The 6,550-nt window shown below is 43.0% G+C and overlaps 1 pseudogene; it reads right to left on the reverse strand.

Annotated features, from left to right (window-relative positions):
- LOC147624094 (putative glucan endo-1,3-beta-glucosidase A6 pseudogene) lies at positions 1-1,712 on the reverse strand (annotated as a pseudogene).
- Positions 1,713-6,550: the final 4,838 nt, after the last annotated feature.

The following is a 6,550-nucleotide window of genomic DNA, read 5'->3' on the forward strand; positions in this document are numbered from 1 at the left end:
TTAAAGGGAGGTGTACTGGCATGCATTGTAACCTGCATCATGAAACAACATATGTAGTTAGTGTAGGAAACAAAAAATACAGTTATATGGTAAAGGTGAGGATTAAACTTACTTGGATCCGTAATGGTGATGACGGCAACCCCATCGAAGTTGCAAGTGGCGCCGTGGGTCTTGAGGGTTTGCCAGTACGCGTTAAAAGCGTGGGACGCATGGGATTGCAGGGTGTTGGGCTCGTAGCAAGGCTGGCCGGGTTGGATGGCTTGGCAAAAGGCCGTGTTTGCTCCACACGCGAAGTCTAGAGCCTGCTGCATGGCGGTGGGGCGAGCTGTAGGTTTTGCCACACACCAAGACTTGGTGGGTGTGTTACTTGGGGGTGGTGTACGAGTGGTAGGGGGAGGCGGAGAGGGCGGAGACGGTGTGGAAGGGGGATGACGGGATAAGGGCGTATGGCTGTCCGGTTTCACGAGACTACCTGTAAGCTTCACTTCATACACGCGGGTGCCGTTGGGGTAGAGAAGGCCCCAGTTTCGCTCTGTTGTTGGGCCGGGCTTGAGGTCCTCGTTGAAGAGAGCGAAGACGAAGGTTGGTATGAAGGTGCCTGGGCGCAAGGGAGTTCCACGTGGTGGCGACGCCAGCATCTTATTCACGAGGCGCTGGTTATAAGAGGCGGCCAAGACCGCGTTCGCTCCGGGCTGGTTGGCGTCGCCGCGAGTGGGCCACCCGGTCTCGCTGATGACCAGCTCCACGTGAGAAAACCCGAGCTTGGCCATGGCAGCCCATACGGCGTCGAGCTGGGCGTCAAGGAGGTTGTCGTACTTAAGCCCCCCGTCTATCACAGTAGTTGCTGTTGCTGCTGCAGCGCCGTCGCTTGCCCCAAAGAGAGCGTAGTCCAGAGGAATTTGCTGAGGGTCAGCCGACCAGGTAAGGTAGGGGTAGACGTTGAGGAAGAAAGGGGAGTTGGTATCGGAGAGAAACTGGAGGAGGGGTTGCATGACGGAGGTGGCGATGTCATCTCGGAAGGCGCCAGCAGAGGGCGGGAAGGAGCTGCCCAGGATGTCGATGGCGGAGGATGTGGTGACCTTGATGTGATACTGGCCTGCAAGCCCCACCTTGGCCAAGGAGGCGTACACGTTGCGCATGGCCGGAACTAGCTGTTGCCACACCGCCTTGTTGCTCGGATCGCTCAGGAGCTCATTGCCCACGTCTACGATGTTAATATGCGTGGCGGGATGGTATGGCAGCACGTTCTGCCGGACCCAATCGTCGGCCGCCTGCTGGCTGGATGCCACTGCGGGGATATCTTGGTTCTTGACCGTGATAACCACACGAAGTCCCGTTTTGGCCAGGGCCGAGAGAACCTCCGGGTCCGCGTCAAATATTCGAACGCTGCCTACGCCCATCCTCCGCATCAACGCTACGGCCTGCTTAGGTGGAGGCAGGTTGTCTGCGACGCGGCCGTAGTTCACACCGATGGTAGGAAGGGCTTTCTGCCGCATCGTCATAAGGTTAGGGCGGCTGTTTTCAGCGGCGTTCGCTGTGTACATAATTAAACAGATGAATGTTAGTAAGTATAACTAAGATTTTTTTTAAAATCAATACATGTGACAAGAGTACTACTATCATCAAACCAAACCGCAGGTACCGGCTAATGCTGCCATGCAGTAGAGCACGCAGGCAAGGGAGAAGGCAAGCAAGCAAGAAACGCGAGCCATTATTCAATTGTCTACACGTGGTTGTGTTGTGATACTCTATACATCTATACATGGCAATTTCTCTTACTTTATATACACACCGACGGTCGGCTTGACTGCTGCTCACTGTCGGGCAGGCTGACCCCCATGGTGTCACTGCTATCCTTTTTTTTCCCTCAATGTAGGGCGGGCTGACTTATTCCATTCCGAGTGGCACGAGAGAATTTCACCTGGCTACAAATACACTTGCCTTCAAAGGGTACCACTCTACATTTTGTATCCTTTCCGTTATAAGGTGCATGGAAATTGGAACTATAAAAACGTTGGATTTGCTAGCTCACATTGGACACTTTGCCATGCCTGATGCTAACTTACTATTGGGAAACTCACTCTTCTCTAACTTCTCTCTATTAAATGTAGTATATATGTTACTTATTCTCTTTCAAAAAACTCAACTCGACTCCCAAACAAAAAAAGAAAATTCCTCCATCATTAAAAAAAAGATCAAATGGTGTCTTTTGGCTTCCCATGCCTGGAAACTATGCTTTTTGGTCAAGAATTTCTCAATGAATGAAATGGGCTTATGATGACAAGCAATCTCTCTCTCTCTCTCTCTCTCTCTCTCTCTCTCTCTCTCTCTCTCTCTCTCTCTGTGGATCCCCCTTCATATCCATCATTCATAAACCTCTTCTTTCTTCCCACTACAAGGTGGTGTTAAAGATTGCATGGATTTTGGACCAACTAGCTTACTGAAATGAAAGCCGACATGGTCGGAACAATTAAGCATCGTGGTGACCTCAGGGATCAACTAGCTAGTTGCTCAAACTAGTGTGGTAGCCAAGGAACCATCATATTGGTTAGTTAAAAAGGTTCCAATACATTCTTTTATATGTAGGTAACCTCACACAAAGTTTTAAGGATTAATTCCATGTGGATCAGAAGTTTATGGGCAAATTATCTCCAATGTAGGAGCTATGAAAACTGTAGAAATGGTACCTAAAAATCTACCTACTGCTTTGCAGCTAAAAACAATGAGAAATTTTGGGATGCTTTCTTCTATAAATTTGTATACCCTTATGTGCTTATTCTAGCTACAAAATCTTGTCACCACCCACATCATGAATTGACTCTACAATTAACGCTAGTTGAGTAGAAATCAATCAACTCCATTTACATGATGGAGATCTCCATTATGTAAATAATGGAGATCTATATAGCTTCAATATAGATCTCCATTTACATGATCGAGATCTGTATAACTTCAATATACGTTAAAGGAGTTAGAATGGGTAGTAAAGGAATAAATTAGAAGGTGATGTATCATGCTTGTGTGAGATGTTTAAGATTAGGATTGAATAAAGTCTCCAAAATATTTTAAACTCTTGTACTACGCATGCATCTATTTCAAGAGCAATATAATTATTATTGTTGGGAAGTCCTTGCACCATAGAAAGAATGTAGGGAACAATCCAATGTTGTGGGCTTTGCCCAACCACACTCGAGAGCACAAATAGCTCAACCGAGAAACTAATTTGCCATGCCTAGCATATAAATGCACAATCAGGGAGTGTCACTCACCTCATAAAATCTTGTTGCCGGGATTCTGTAGGAGATGATGTTGCTGCACAGCCGCACGTGAAAGCTCCACTCCGTCTCGCCATCACAGTACTCCAGGGGAAGCTCGACCCTCCTCATAACTTAATCTCTCACACTCACTCTCTCACATGCAAGCAAGAAAGCACACATAAGAGCTCAAACATGCAAGCAAGCAATCACACATAAGAGCTCAAACAAGAAAGCAAGCAATAGCATAAGATAGTAGATAGAGAAAGAAGAGAACTCTATTGAATTAGCATAAAAGAATGAGTTGTGAGAGTTACATTTTGCCTCTTATGTGTGGTTACTAGGGTTTACACTCTTGGGCAACCAAAGTTAAAAGTTAGGTCCTAGGGCTCATTCGGCCACTCTAGCTTGTGTAGCACCTATAGTACTCTCTACCTAAAATACCGCGGTGCACCTTCAATAGACAAATAGCGAGCACACACATAAAATGTACAATACATGGTTTTCAAGTGAATTCCGACCATTTCAACTCTTGTAACCCAAAGCTGGTGAAAATGATACGATGGTGGCATCGATGCCATAGAGGTCTATGGCAAGGGTTAACATACCCCCCCCCTTCCTAATGCAAATTCCATCCTCGGAATATGTCAATGAAAATGCATCGAGGATTTGTTTTGGATACATGTTGGCATTAGAAATGTCGAAGGTCTTGTAAGGTCCAAGCAGTGTGGAAATATTGTTGTGACTGGTCAAATTTTTCTAGTTAAGATAAGGGTAATATTAATGTTAGTCCAAATTTGATCTAAACTAAGATGGAGTAAAGAACATGCCATGGGTTATGACCCTAGTCTCTGCACACTATCACTTTGGTGAAACCATCTCCAAGTATTATCTAGCCTCATAAATGAAACTGCTAATAAGTGATTATTACAAGCTTCCCCTATTTATATAAACTACTTTCACTTTCACAATTCACCTAGAAGGCTATATTCTAACTAAATAGTGCACATCAAGGAAGGTGGAGTTCTTGGCATACTATAAAGTCAACCTTATTAAGAATTGAACTAGGACCAAATCTTGAATGGTTATCTAGGTAATAACTAGAAAATTGATAGACTAGTCACAGAATGATGCAAGAAAGCACTCAAACAAACATTAAATGGAGAATTATAAAAAAGATTGAAATTTAAAAAAATAGCATTAGTTGAGGATGGGTTTAGAATACACTTGGTTAGTTGTATGGTTGGGAATTCAGTCTTGTTGAATTGTACAAGTTGTAATGTTGATAACTTCCCTCGTACTTCCTGTGAATCTTAAAAGATCGTCAAAAATCAACACAATAGCCTCCATTAGATAGCCATAACTCATACGTTGGGTCATACTCAATGTCACTAAGTACATCATCCTGATAGTTTGATTCTAATATATATGCCTCATGTAGTGTACGAGGCAACAAAATGAGTGCATCGTCACTATGATATGACATGAGTAATGCAGGCAAGTGAGCTAAGTAGATACTTCTAGCTAAGCTATCTAGGAAATGACCCATCATGCTCCAGAAGGGACAAGGAGTCAGTAATAGTATTTCATAGAATGACAGTGTAAGTTGGTAAGCTTTTTCTTCATGTACATTCCTTACTTAAAAGGGTCTTTCCATTGGGTAAAGTATACTCATGTCACCATGTTATTGTGGGGTCTCTCCAAGGTAAAAAATAAGATGCCTCCATGAATATATGTGTAGGTGGGTTGGCGATTATTCCTCTTATATAAATCTAAAATTATAGAAAATGGGATGAATGTTTTCAAAAATTTTCCTTAAAATGTCATAAATTGGGTGAATATTTTCTAAAACCCTTCAAAATGACCAAAATTTGGGCGAACGTTTTAAGATATCAGGTGATAACCCCAAAAAATAGCCACATGGCGAAGATTAGCCTCTATTTTTTTCCTTGGGTCTCTCCTACCATGGGCTGCAAGAGTCTTGTCCCATAGCACCTAAAATAAGTTCTATAATGTCAGCATAAGTAGGATGCTATGGACAACATGCGATGCTCATAGCTAAGACATGGTGCAAGGGGATGAAACTATAGGTAAAACAAGTCCACAAAGTTGGCTCCACAACACCGCTTCCCTAATGGTGCATAAAAATATTGTGAGTCATGGGTTTGGAAAGGAGGAATACGTAGCTGCCATTGATAGTACCAATCTAGACAATCCGGGTCCAGGATAGGGTCAGTCGTATTAGTCCATGAAAAGTCCATGCTCATGGCCTGTAGTCAGTCGTATATTAGTCCATGAAAAATTCCATGCTCACGGCCTGTAGTCACAACATAATCGTACTTCATTTTCTTATTTTGATATATACTCTTTCACATAATCTTTATAAATTTTTATGGTTAATTGGATTTTAAGTATGTGTATAGGTGCTATATTGTTGTACATGTTGGTGCAAGCTATATAGTCATGGGTTATCTTATTTCCAATAGGATCCCTCTTGATATGGACATGAAATTTGTCAAGGAGCAAAACTTGGGGGGTAAAAGTAATGATATTCGTATACGTATCCCCTTCGTGCTTCCTAAATACCTTGACCTCGTGGAAGGTATTATAGATTTTTTGTAACCATCCCTTCCAACTTTCTCCATCAGTGCTTGTTGGCTAGGAGTGCCCTTTGTTACTTGTTGGGGCATGTTAATTTCTAGTTTTAATGGTAGTAAAGAGCTTTCATAAGATTGGATGGAAGGTATTATAGGTTTTTTGTAGCCATCCCTTTCAACTTTGCTCCATCAGTGCTTGTTGGCTAGGAGTGCCCTTTGTTACTTGTTGTGGCATGTCAATTTCTAGTTTTAATGGTAGTAAAGAGATTTCATAGTTCTCCCTTAAAGATGAGCAATGGAGTTTATACTTGGGGCATGGCAATTTGTACTTGCGTAGTGGGTTGCTCTAGGGAAACCAAAGGGGTTGGGGCTTGGATAGCCAACAATGGTTTTGTAACATTTTGTGATATAGAAGCTTCACCATCAATCACCATGTCTTATGTGATAGGGTTTCTCTTTGGGATCCAAACTTGTTTGGGTGTTGGTGGTGAAGGTTCCCTTACAGTAGTCTTCCCTTTGTTGGAATTTGAGCTGTTGAAGCTTTGTCCATCATTGAGGAGACTTGAGAATTCATAAGCAGCGACAGTGAGGCTAGTGGTATACATTTATGTTTTGGTATCCAAATACAATGGTCACCCTCGTAGTAGCCTTGAGCTTTTAATAATAATTTGAGTATCCATTTTGGGGTAACCTGTAATT

The sequence above is a fragment of the Cibotium barometz genome, chromosome 26 (assembly GCF_041138505.1).
Source record: "Cibotium barometz isolate CiBa-2024 chromosome 26, ASM4113850v1, whole genome shotgun sequence".
NCBI classification, from domain to species: domain Eukaryota; kingdom Viridiplantae; phylum Streptophyta; class Polypodiopsida; order Cyatheales; family Cibotiaceae; genus Cibotium; species Cibotium barometz.